Source organism: Crocodylus porosus, unplaced genomic scaffold (genome assembly GCF_001723895.1).
Source record: "Crocodylus porosus isolate Cpor-Errol unplaced genomic scaffold, CroPor_comp1, whole genome shotgun sequence".
Lineage (NCBI taxonomy): Eukaryota > Metazoa > Chordata > Crocodylia > Crocodylidae > Crocodylus > Crocodylus porosus.
In genome coordinates, this window is record NW_017728886.1 from 64496063 (window position 1) to 64509570 (window position 13508).

The 13508-nt window shown below is 41.5% G+C and overlaps 1 long non-coding RNA gene across 2 annotated transcripts; it reads left to right on the plus strand.

Moving 5' to 3' along the window:
• The first annotated feature begins 278 nt into the window (after positions 1 to 278).
• Positions 279 to 13025, plus strand: LOC109310598. Of its 2 annotated transcripts, none has more exons than XR_002101268.1 (3): positions 279 to 2876; positions 3498 to 3623; positions 11512 to 13025. It is a non-coding gene; the product is annotated as an uncharacterized LOC109310598 (long non-coding RNA). The 2 variants fall into 2 exon arrangements; XR_002101267.1 differs by having other exon boundaries at positions 3498 to 3554.
• The last annotated feature ends 483 nt before the right edge of the window (positions 13026 to 13508 follow it).

The following is a 13508-nucleotide window of genomic DNA, read 5'->3' on the forward strand; positions in this document are numbered from 1 at the left end:
GGAAATACATATGTTTGAGACAAGGATACAGATATCTCAAACGTTATAGCATGCTGTATTAAGTTTAGGTGAATATAGTTCTCATTAAGGGCATGGGCTAGGCAGTCCTAGAGGCTTAAAGCCTTTAACAGCAGAAAAATAGGTACAGTGTTGGCCACACCAGTGCTGTAGTTCCACACTGAGTCTAAAATAACCTTGAGGAGAATAATTCCCTGGTGTGTTTAGTCTTCCATTGCTTTTCTAAGACTGGCAACAGAGGCCACAAGTGTGTATACATTTTTCAATGCAGACTGCTGTATGCTTTAAGTTGAACTGAATAGCAGTTTAATTCAGTCACTCAGAATTACTGGCCTGGGGAGAGCTGGAGCTACTGAGCCCTGAAGTCCATCATTGATGGACTAGTTGTCTGACATGCATTATACCAAGTACTATGTTACACTACACCTAGGAAAACAGAGTGATATGTCTGTGTTCAACTATGTAATGTCCTACATGCAGTTCCTAGACCATGCCAGAATTTGCCTTGCCAGAGCTGGAGGTGAGAGTAGACCACATGAAATGGCCTTTTCCACTTCTGCTCTAGTTCCTCTCAATTGCATCTAGCTTCAATGCCCACCTTGAAGCAGGGATTGCTTGGCTGTAGTATGGTTTCCCTTTCCTGACAGAGCTAGGGCTCTCCTGTGCCAGGGGAGCTGAGCAAGCTAAACTGCGTAGGTTTATCTTAAACCAGTTTTGACCATTTTGAAACAGGTTTATGTGCATGGAACTTCTGTTGTATTACTTATTTGAGCCGGTTTCCAATCACTTATACCAGTTTATGTCTAATTTGTGTCTCTAGCCCTAGAGTCTGATCTAAATCCTATTGAAGTTGATGGAAAAACTCTCACTGACTTAATGAATATTGGTTTAGGCTCATAGGGCAGCATTACAATCCCTTTGTGCTAATGGAACAGCACAGAGGACCTACATTTGGAATTGGATAAAGACCCTAGAGTGAAATGATCCTAAACATGCTGCTAGAAATTGATGCAAACAGAATATGTGCTCAGACACAAATGGCCAGAATTTGACCTCAGTTACACCAGTAAAAATCTTCTGACTCATGTAAGTAGAACTTAAAGGGCTAGCCCCCAAATCTGAAACTTAGATGCACATACAAACCAGAAGATTCAGAAAGAAGAGTGGCACTGTAAAGCAACAGCCCCATGGTTTGCTGGAACACTTTTGGATAAGTAAATGTGGCGGGGCAGTTGATTCAGAATTTTCATTCTGCTTAATCACTACTCTTGGTAACTAAGCTTAGAGCCTAGCTAGACTTCATTATATTGATTATGATTTAATCTGGCTGTATTTAGATTCTATATAATACGGATGTTTTTCTTTCTTTCTTATTTTTTTTGCTCTGTACCAAATACATTCTGTTTTCATTTTAAATAGATGGCTGAGTTAAAATAGTTTTCAGGTGCCCCACAGAGCTGGAAAACTGCCTTTTTCTGCACATAAACCTGCTTTATGATTGAGACAGTTACTTTTAACAGATCAAGATTTTCCCTTCCATATAGTTCTGTGATACAGCAGTTGGGCTGTTGGAGACCATTGTAAACAGAGATGGAACTGATTGGTTTTAAGCTAGTTTACATTCATTTTTGTCCATGTGTCTGCATATTTTCACTGAGGGGGAGAGTACTGTATTCGCCCTCAAAGACTGATCTGCAGATAGCAACTTCAGTTTAAACTATGATGCTAATGAGAGCAGATCAGTCCATTCCCCCATGTGGTTTATTAAAATCTTAATTTCAGACATCAATAGATGAAGAGCCCAAAATTTGGAAGGACAAAAAACTCCCACTAACATCAAAGTATATAGTAGTTTTGCTTGGGTAAGAATTGAAGGATTGGCTCTTTTTATAGCTTTACTTGCTACCTATCCAGGACTGTTTTCATTATTTTCTGATCATTTATCTTAATGTTGCCAAATTAACTTTTTTATTTGGTAATTAATATAAAGAGCTAAGAGAAATTTTAACCTACTATCCATCCATCTCATTTGAGCTGATTTAAAATCTAAGCTCATTTCTTAAATGCAGGTGGGGGGGAGAGGGTTTGGCATTGCACATCTAAACTTGAAGGGGGAGAGAATATAAAACAAATAAGAATCAGTTTCTTTTCTGGAAGTTTTGAACAAGTTTAAACAAATCTAAAATGGTATTCACAATAATAGATACTAATTAAAATGTTGAAAGCTGCATTGGAGAGAAATGAAAAGGAATATTTCGAGCTTCATCTCCTGCAATTTAAGTGTGTATGTGTGTGCGTGTGTGAAGTTTTTTCATGTTTGAAGTAAGTGTGGAAGTATTATACCTTGTGTTATTTCCCTGATAAATGCTATTGGTATTTGCCATTTTATGTGGTGTTATTTAAACAGCAGATGGAGTTAATCCATTTCTAAAAGATAATACAGAATGGTTAGAAATTATGAAAAAATGCCAGTGTGCAAAGATTCAAGAGCAGTATTTCCTGTTTGTGCCTTACCTGGTAATTTTTTTCTACATAAACCTGATTCATAATGGAGCCAGTTAAATTTAACAAGTCAAGGTTCCCAGAATGCTACAAGTATTTCTACTTGACTATATTATCACTGTTATCAGTGCCAAATATACAATCTGTGTCTAAACAGCATTTGCTACCAGATCTATGTTAAAAGTGCTAAAAGAAAAAAGCAGGACATGAGAGTGGAAAGAAGGATCGGGATGTGCAAAGGCTGGGAAGCTTCGAGACTGCATGTGATTAATACATAACCAGAGTTAGTCTTTTGTAAGAAAACAAGGAGGAGCCATATTCCCATTTGAGGTGCTTGCCTCACCTCACCTGCACAGGTAAGAGTACACATTGCAGCCATTAAATGGTTTCCTCTTTGTGCTATTACTAAGCTTGGTTTAAGGTCTTGGTCGGACCAGGGGCAGACTTGGGGACCTGGGTTGCTAAGTAGAGGGGTCCCCTGGCTTACTCCTACCCTGGCTTACTCTAGCAGTAGCAGAGACTTGCCTTGCATACAAGTAGGATCAATGACACTCTTGTCCTATCCCTCTGTCTCCCTAGAAGTGCACAGGTGATGTACCAGGAGATTCATGATGCTTCATCTGCTTGGTTGGATGAGCCAAACTCTAGCATTAGAGTAGCATTGAAACAGGCTGTCTAGAGAAGTTGTAGAATCTCCATCCTGGAAACTTTCAGGAGCAGGTTAGACAAAGACTTGACTGAGATGCTTTAGTCAGGGATGATCCTGCCTTCATCAGGATAGACTAGATGACCCTTCAAGCCCTACTTTCCTATGAGCCTACTCTGCTGTGGGAGAGTCATCCACCCCACAGCACAGTGGGCCATGAAGTTGATGTTATCATTATGCCTTGTAGCAAGATTTTAAAGTCCTAAAGAGAATGGGATCAGTAGTGTGGAGGAGGAATGCATTTGTTTATCTATTATCTGTCTCTTCACAGAAGTAGAGCACAAGAATTCATCAGGAAACACCTAGAAATATCCGGAGGGATTGAAAGGTGTGGCAACTATGGATCTTGCTTAGTAGATTTTCTTGAAGTTGTATAAAGATATGCCATCATGGGCAGGTAATGCTACATTTTTTGCCATCACCCACAGCTTGAGAACTGAACAAATCAGAACTCAAGAGAAGAGGAAGTCATAAATAGAGTTAGGAATGCATAAGTGGACTTGGAAGAATAGTGATGCAAGACTGGGAGAGGTGTCTGCAGTTGAACCAGATTTCAAAACTTGTTAACTCTTTGGCTACTGGTGAAAACCTTTCCTTATGCAAAAATATTTGTGATCCATTGTGGTCTTCCTGTCAGTAACATAGTAGATGGAAGGTAATTTATTGGTTACCTAACTGCTTAACTGTGGTTTTCTCAATTAAAGAGAAGACAGAGGCAAAGCACAATTAGATGAGGGTTTGCAAACTGTGATCTAATTCATTGGAAAGTATAGGGAACAGGTGAGAACCCTAGAAAAATATCAGTTCATTGAATTTTTATAACTTGATGCCACAAAAGAAAACCTATAACTTTTTAGCTCCAAGATGAATATTTCCTACCTACTCGCATAACATGAGAAGGGCAACTGCCTTCTAGATGAAGGACTGGAATATTACTTGATAGAAGGAACCATCAGTCTGTTGTCTGCTTATAAGACAAGAGTTTGGCTTTTGGACTGGAGTGTTGTTTTCAAATTCTGGAGAATGCAAGTGATGCACGTTCTGTGTAAGGCCACATGGCAGCCTGACACTTTTCTCTGTGTGTGTGGAAATTGACCAGAGTAGCCATACAGAAATAACCATTTTGCTATACCTACTTTACTTTTCTAGAATAATTTTCCTGGGTGAGCACCCTGTTCCAGAATGTAACAGATCTTGTTCTGGAATAATTATTCAAGTTGCACAGCAAAGTAATTATTCCAAATAGAGTCACTTTTATATTGCAATAGCGTGTCCATGGGGACCTATTGCAAAATAGCTTTGCTGGTTGACTTTCCCCACCTAGACAGCCCATGAGGAATCATCGCTAAAAAAAAGATTGTGGGGAAAGAATGCGAGTACGAATGAAGTGTGAATGTTATGTTAAAACTATATATTTTCTTTACATGAATGTGTGTTGTAATAGCAGCAGACAGACTTTTTGTCCAAACCCGTGTAGCAAGAACCAGTGGCAGATTTACTCTTTAATAGCCCTTAGTTTAAGAGTTACTTAAGAAATAGTTCAATCAAGGCTTGGTTTATGTTAAATGTAAATATTTTGTTTATTATATGGTACTGCCTCTTTGAATCTGTCTGCAAGCTATGCCTAATACCGAACTTCAGTCTTTTTAGCATACAGTAGAACCTGGATCATTTGTATCTGGGTGGTTCCAAAACCACCTAATTTAAAATGGGTTGCTGAACTAAAAACAAGTTGCACTGATGTTTGCTGTGGTTTTTACTTCAAAGTGTGCCATTTTTTTGATCAGCTAGAGCATAGGCAGCATGGTCATAAATAGCTGTTTGAAGAGGCATTGTTCTTCAAAATAAAGGTTACTGCAAAGAGAACACCACAGTCCTGCAAAGATCTGAAACATCTGCTTCTTGCTACACAGGTTTAGACAAAAGTCTTTCTTCTGCTATTACAACACACATTCGTGTAAAGAAAATATACAGTTTTAGCACAACATTCACACATCATTCATAGTCCTGGTTTTGACTCTGTATACTCCTTTCCAAAATACATGCCTGAAAATATGGAACCCTAGTCTCTTCAAAGTTAAGCTAAAGTGCAGAAAAGGGGGGTTATTATATTATTTTATTCCATTCCATTAATATTCTGAGATGCATACTACTCCATTGTTTCAGACTGTCTGCAGATTCATATGGAGGACACTGCATTGGTTGTACTGGTGATACATTTGCAAATTTCAAATTTTCCTTTAAAAATAAAAACAAATATTGGGATACAATGACATGACTCTAGGACTGTGTTTTCCAAACTTTTGAGACCTGGGGGCGCACTTTTTTCTCTGGATTAAAATTGGTCGCACACAACTCTTATAGACAAAAAGGTGTGTGTGTGTGTAATATATAGACATGCCTATACATACACAAAACACACACAGAAATATTGGGGCTGTGCAAAGCTTTGGTCCCTGATTCGATTTTGGAGGAGACTTGGCCCAATTTGGTGGCTGAATCTCCGAATCGGAGGACCCTTTAATCTCTCTGAATCGAATTGGAACCCTCAGAATCGATTCAGAAAGATTCTGAGATTCAGACAGAGAGACAGTTTTAAATGTTTTTTTACATGCCTCTAGGTAGCAGGGGCTCACGAATGTTGCGATGCTGGGGCACTTGTAGTGTCCCACAGAAGTATGGGGGCGCTCCCCAGTGCCCTCAAGGAAGACCCAGAAGTGGACCAGAAGTATTTCTGGTCCACTTTCAGGTCTACCAGGGAGCACACCGGGGGGACTCCCTGCACCCCCCAGCTCAGTGACTGGTGCCTCCTAGGTCTGTGGGGCACCTGGAAACCCCCTGTGGCTGATCACTGAGCTGGAGAGGCATGCGGGGGGGAGGGCTCAGCACACTCCCCGGCAGACCCGGAAGTGGACTGGAAGTACTTTTGGTCCATTTCTGGGTTTGCTGCTGAGCATGTGGAGGGCCCTCGTGCTCCTGTGGGATGCTTCAGGTGTCTCAGCGTTGCAGTGATCATGAGCCATGCCTGCTACCTCAAGATATGTAGAAAAAACTTATAAAGCTGTGTCCGAATCGCTGATTCTGTGAATCAGCATGGAATCTTCAGATTCGGATTTGGCCGAATGGAATTGGGGACAGTGATCTGAATCAACAAATCGAATCACTGTCCCTGATTCTGCCTGAATCTGAATTGAATAGGACCCTGTTTGCACACCCCTAACAAGTGTGTGTGTGTATAGATAGAACCAAAAGAAATCTCATGAGGTTCAACAAGGACAAGTGCAAAATCCTGCACTTAGGACAGAACAATCCCATGCACCAGCACAGGCTAGGGGCTGACTGGCTGGACCTCAGCTCTGCAGAAAAGGACCTAGGGGCTACAGTGGACAGTAAGCTAAATATGAGGCAATAGTGTGTCCTTGTTGCAAAGAAGGTTAATGGCATAGGAGTGTTGCCAGCAGGTCAAGGGAAGTGATTATTCTTCTCTATTTAGCACTGGTAAGGCCACATCTGGAGTACTGTGTTCAGTTTTGGGCCCCCTCACTGCAGAAAGGATGTGGACAAACTAGAGAAGATCCAATGGAGGGCAACAAAAATGGTTCAAGGGCTGGGGGACATGACTTCTGAGGAAGGACCAAGGGAACTGGGCTTATTTAGTCTAGAGAAGAGGAGACTGATAGGAGATTTAATAGCAGCCTTCAACTACCTGAAGTGGGGTTTGAAAGAGGATGGAGCTAGACTGTTCTCAGTGGTGGCAGATGACAGAAGAAGGAGCAATGGTCTCAAGTTGCAGCAGGGAAGTTTAGGTTGGATATTAGGAAGAATTTTCTCACTAGGAAGGTAGTTCAACACTGGAATAGGTTACCCAGAGAGGTGATGAAATCTTCATCCTTAGAAATTTTTAAAACCCGGCTAGACAAAGCTTTGGCTGGGATGATCTAGTTGGGTATGGTCCTGCTTTGAGCAGCGGGGTGGACTAGGTGACCTCCTGAGGTCCCTTCCAACCCTAATTTTTTATGATTCTAAGATAGATATTTGAAAATCACTTGATCTAAATTCAAAGAAGTTATGGAAGGGAGCCTTGAAGCTAAAAAAAAAAAGTTGAGAATTGCTAATCTAGCTAGTGTCAGGCATAGCAGGGGTAGGATTTCACCCTGTTGTGCCTTGCTTTTTCCACTGTTTGTCTCTACCTGACCCCTGGGCTGTACCTTAGGGCAAGGGCATCCCTGCTGCTGAGGCTGCTCCAGAAGAGTCTTACATGCCAGAAACCACCTCCATGGCCCCTTCTGTTGGCCCTGGGAGGATGGGAGGACCAGAGCAGGCAAGCTTGGCAGCAAAGCTTGGCTCTACCTGTGTGTCTGCCGGCTTGCAGCACAGGGTACTGCTGGGAGCATGGAGTGGGGTGTGGTCAGCACAAGGGATGCCTGGGGCTGGAGAAGGCAGAAGCAGTGGTGGTAGTCCCCAGAGGAGCAGCCACAGACATTGCTGGAGTAGCTGGGGCAGGCACAGCATACCAGATGGGGGAGCAGAGCATTTATCTCCTCACATAAGGGTGTCTTACAGTATACTTCCCTTGATCTCACTGGCAGACAAGGTTCTTTGGGTAAATGTGATATCTTTTATTAGACCACCTAAATAGTTGGAAAAATGGGTTTTTGCAAGCTTTCAGGCACAAAAATGATTAAAGAAGGATGCTTGTGCCCAAAACCTTGTAAAGAACAATTTTTCCAACGATTTAGTTGGCCTAATAAAAGATATCACGTTTACCCAAAGAACCTTGGCTGTCTTTGTCCTTAGATGAAATATCGATCTCGCAGCACACTAGTGTGCCTTAGTGCATCTTTTGGGAATCTGTTCTAGGAGTTTGTAGCTCAGGACATTGTTTAAGGTACTATAAATCCACACCCAAAGAGACAGTTTGTCTCCCAATCTTGAGATTTCTTGGGTCCTTGTTGGCCCCTGAATGTTCAGAATAGTCTAAAAAACTATTTTACGAGTGTTGCCTTGGATTCAGAGGCTTGTAAAAGCTAGGGGAAAGAGAACAAGAGTAGAAATGACTAATAGTACTCTTCCTTCCCTCCTTGCATACTTCCTGTAGTGAAAGAATTATCCTCGGCCTGACTGGGCAGCCACTGTCACCTCTGGACACTTTACGCTGGAAATATTCCCAGGGAAGCTTTAGGCTGGAGCAGAGATTAGCTGCAATGCCATTAAAAAGTGGTCTCAGTATTGACCTACAAGAGCTCCCACTGGTGTTGCATGCCTTTACATGTCATCCTACCATGGATTGTGCCTCAAAGATGCAGCTTGGCTGAAATGTTGCAATAACTGTGGACCTAATTCTGCACTCTCACCATCTTAACTCTCTAAGCATCAGGGGAATTTTTGTTGATTTACACCAGTGGATAGAAGGACATATCTGAGGGCAGACTTTGTTCCCATGTATTTGAGAGATGAAGCAGTTTTTAAAAAAGGGGGGCGGAGGGGGGACTTATTGACATCCTTGGGAGTTATGTTATCATGATAAAAATGAACGAAGGAGCTTCATTTTAATTTTGTTTCTACATCTGGGTGCAGATGCTGCTCCCATTTAAATTGGTTACAAAGTTTCCATTGTCTTCAGTGGAGCAAAATTGAGTCCCCAGATGTGTGACACAGAAATATTATTGACTATAGTGGGTGCAGGATCAGGCCCTAACCAATATACTAATAGATACTGAGCAAAATCTCAAATGTTCATCAATAGTCCTCTGAATGCATGTTCCTCACAACCTATTTGTTTTGCAAAAACTTTCAAAAACCTTTTCTTTGTAAATTTCTTAGTTCTTTCTTCCATCCAACTCAATAAGGCTACACATTTCTCTTAGTATTTTAATGTTTCTTCTTTGTGATCTGGATTTTAAAAAATAATTACAGAAGCAATAGATTTTTTTAAAAACACGCTACTGCTCCTTTTTTAGAACCTCCAATGTTTGGGTTCAGTTGAAGAGTTGACTGATAAATCACATGCTCTAATGATGTTATTCCTAGTATTCTAGCATCAGCAGCTTTATTCCTATTGCTCTCAGCTACTTTCAGTCAGGGAAATAATGTACTTGTGCCACTTTTAATAATCCTCTTCTTATATGCTTTTGTCAGCAATGATATTGCTAGCAATGTTGCCCTTTAAAATATCCTGATGGACTATCTTGGGTAACAGCTTATTGAAGTAAATGGGGCAGGCTCTTTGCAAATGCTGGAAGGCATTGCTGCATTAGTTTACCCTCGGGTCATGGTTATTAACTGCATTTCCTTTGCAATCCTATTCATTAAAAGTAGGAAAATGTATAATGCTATAGCACATGTTACTTAAACAAGACTTAGCACTAAATGTAAAAAGGAACTGTAGGGTGTCTGTAGATATGTAGGGAGGCTTCTTTGATTCTTTGCGTGTTGAAGCAGATTTCATTAATTGAGGCTGTTGGAGCGTGCTAGTTAGCCTACCACCAGCAGTCTCTGGATCTCGTGTACCGGTGTCCCCGTGCTTCACAATGGTGGCAGTGGTGCTTTAACTAAATCTTGTCACATGAAGCACGGGGACACTGATGCATGAGATGCTGCAGGCGTTTTAATTAGAGTGGTTCTCAGAGCCACTGTAATTAAAGACTTCCCCCACCTCTCCAAAGCACATGTAAAACACCTATAACATAATCTCAGCAGGTCAACCACTGATGAGACCAGACTGCACTTCTCCAGATTTCTAGTCCTCTGGTTTATCTATTAGAGTCTTCCCTTCTTCCAGCTTACTGTCTACATTATCCCACTTCACCCTCACTCACCTCCATGAGGTGTTGATTATAAAAGAGGAATGTAAACTATTTAGGCAAATTTTTACTTATCTCTTCTTTCTTGAATTTATGGTTTTTCCTTCAGTCTTTGCAGATCTATGAGACTTGTAAATATGGAATGATTTTTTTTCAACAGCGTTTTATGCTACTTCTTTCCTCGAGCAAAAGGATAGTCGTCATTTTAATCTCGTAGAAAGGTGGGTGTTTCACAGTTCAAAGCCTCTGAAAACGAGAGGCACACCAGTATATTGGTCCATATCAGACTGGCACCAGTAAAAGGAAAATTGATATAATCAGCAATTAGCTTTTTTTTTAGCCAGTGTAGCTGATAATGTCACCAATAAATGCTGCATGCAGGCACACAGATGCAGCATACACACAGCCAGGAATGCAGACCAGCATCTTGCAGACTAGCATCTGGTTGGTAAGTCTGTGGGGTGAAGGGGGAGTGGTCAGATCAAGGCCCCCATGGTGAAGAGAGTGGGGCAGGTACAGGTGCTGGTGCTGCCCAGCTGGGACAGGGTGCAAGACAGAGCTGCAGGTGGCTCATCTGGAGGGGGCAGGGAGATGGGGGACAGCTCCCTACTGCTGTTTGCAACCTCAAGGGAGGTATGGGAGAGTCACGTGCCCTCCAGATCTGTGCACAGGGTAAGGGCAGGTTGCCCACTGCGGACTTGGGGCCATGGGTTGCACCAGTCTTCCTAGCAGGGGGACTGGTCTGGGGCTGTGGTCAGGATGTGCCGGGGTGGGGCAGGCAGTGGCAGCACTGGGAAGGGGGGCTATGGGGTGGGCTACAGCCACCCCAAAATTCCCTGAACCCCACTATATTCCCCGTCCCAGCACTGCCACAAGTTGAGTTTAGAAATGGTTTGAATGTGGGGCAGAAATTAGATGTAATAATGATACATATCACTCCCAAGGCTGTGTACAACAGTGGGAGCCACCCCCCTTTCCCACCCCTCAGTGCCCCATGAATGAACTGCCCACAGCTCCATCCCACACTTTGCCCCGCCCTGGCTGGGCAGCACCTGCCTCAGCCCCAACCCCTCCCTCACCATGGGGGTCTGTATCTGCCCGCGCATGCCCCTTTCCTTCCCCATGCCCCTTCCCCTGTGCAGACTTACTCACCAGACGCTGATCTGCAAGCTGCCAGGCTGCATATTGGCTATCGGATTGGTATCAGCCAGTTGGCATGGTTGGGAGAGGATTGATCTTTTTGCCAGTGCTTCCCAATTCTTTGCATGGCTAAGTCCCTGGATACAATTTTTGTCACTCTGCATGGCACAGTCACTTGCAAGATGTAAGATGCATAGTCAGTCTGAACATCTCAGACTTTCCATTTACATTGGAAAGTTGTAGCTTATACACAAGCAGTGATCTTGATTATTTGAGGAGAGTTACAAAGATCATAACTAGATACTGTACCATGAAAATACATGATTATTTTTTCACTCCTAGGAGCTATGAAGGATCATGGGTTCCAGTCCTGTGTCTGTCTTCCTGACTGTCAGTTTCTGTTGATTGAGATGAAAGCACAGCTATCCTTTTTCAAGTATGGTTTTCAGCCAGAACCACTGAAAGAGAATGGAAAATATGCTGGATCATGTTGCACTGTACTGCACAAAAACGCTCCTATCTTATTAAGTTCCACTATACCCGTTGCTTTAATAAATCTTAACTACTTTTTTTCCCTGTCCATACACTTTATACATAAGTCTGTCAGCCCAAAGACTAGTTTCAGTTGCATAGACCTTGAGTCTAGAGTAGTGCAGTGAAGTTGATGAAGCTGCTATGAATGGTAAGCCACTTAACTGAAAGAAGAATTAGCTTTGTTCAGTGCTTGGTGGTGATTATTTACTAAAGGGTGGTGATTATTTACTGAAGTGTATTTCTTATGGTAGAATGTACATGGCTCCTATTTATTGCCGATTGCTCTGAAAGTTTCACCTCTGATACTGAGGCATATTGGAGAGTAAAAATAAGTCTCCTTGTGCATAAGGCATAAATGAAATCAATTTAAACATGTCACTGTGCTCTTAAAGCCCCAACAAAAAGTCCCTTAAGGTTTAATTTTCTCAAGTCTGTGAACTTTACACAAGACTCAAGGTGCTGACATCCTTGTATGATTCATAAAGAAATATTCTGTTTACACATGAACGTAAGCCTCCATAAGTCGAGTTTAGAAATGGTTTGAATGTGGGGCAGAAATTAGATGTAATAATGAAAAGCATTTGATTTTCCCAGAAAATGTGTTAGTTACAAGGTCAGCATCTGAAACTGATGTACACATTCTTGTTACTATAAATGCTGTTACAGGGCTCCTAATCCAGAGCTCTCATTAGGGGGTTTGTCACTCAGCTATAAAAAACAGTATATTGGTAGTAAACATCTCAATTTAGATGGCTTTTTTTTATCATAAACTAAATTTTAGAAACAGGAGAGGATTTTATTCAGAGACATAACAATCAGGGTGGCAGCAGTGGCAGTAGCCAGGCTAGGTCAGACCAACAGCAGTAGCAGTTGCCACCATTTTTGCACCCCTTCTGTATGTTCCAACCTTAGTTGCAGTACTAAATTTTTTGCCATTTTAAAAACGTAAGAATTGATACAATAGGTCTTCACAAGTAAAATTCTGAAGTCATTGGATGTTTGCCCTACTCATAGAACTGCATTGCATAGGTGCAGAAATAAAGATCATCAAGTTGGGAAACTTTGATTATATTATAAGTTTAAAAATAGATGGTTAAAATAGATTTGTGAGGAGGAAGTGACTTAATTCTAATTGGCTGATTTGTAAATATAGATTTAAATTTCTTTGTACATCTAAAGAAAGGGGCTAGTCTCATAAATATCATCACACTAGATATTTATCCTTTTAAACCATTCTAATGAGTATTAAAACTTGTTAACTGGGTAGCGTCCATTGACTTAATATCAAATCTCATGACTAAAACCCTATAAATATCTGATAATATAGGTATTTGCTCTTTTGTAAATCAGTTTTTTCAGTGTGAAGTGAGAGAGGAATTCACTGTCTCTCTCCTCCATATGGAACAATAAGGATGTGTGAGAATAAGTTTTTATTTCTTTCAGGAGAGTCCGAAGCCCCCTGCCTTTTATCAGCTAACTCTCATTCTGTTGTTTGGTATCATTGATCATAATACTCTCCAAAATCAATGGATAACATGTTGTATCTGTCCGGCAAACTTCATGGGAGTAGTTGTTCGTCTTGGGGTGAAGGGGCAGGAGCTTCAAACATATGGAAAAATAGCTGCATTAGAATGGGAACCCTGACCATCTACCTCCCATATGCTCACTTTTCATGTTAGGGAGGCAATAATGAGTATAGGTCTATAGTAATAAGCAAGATCACACTACCTAGCTCAGCATATGGCTACACTGCTTCTCTCAGTACCCTGATTGAACCTGGAAATGATGCACAAATGATCTTTTGC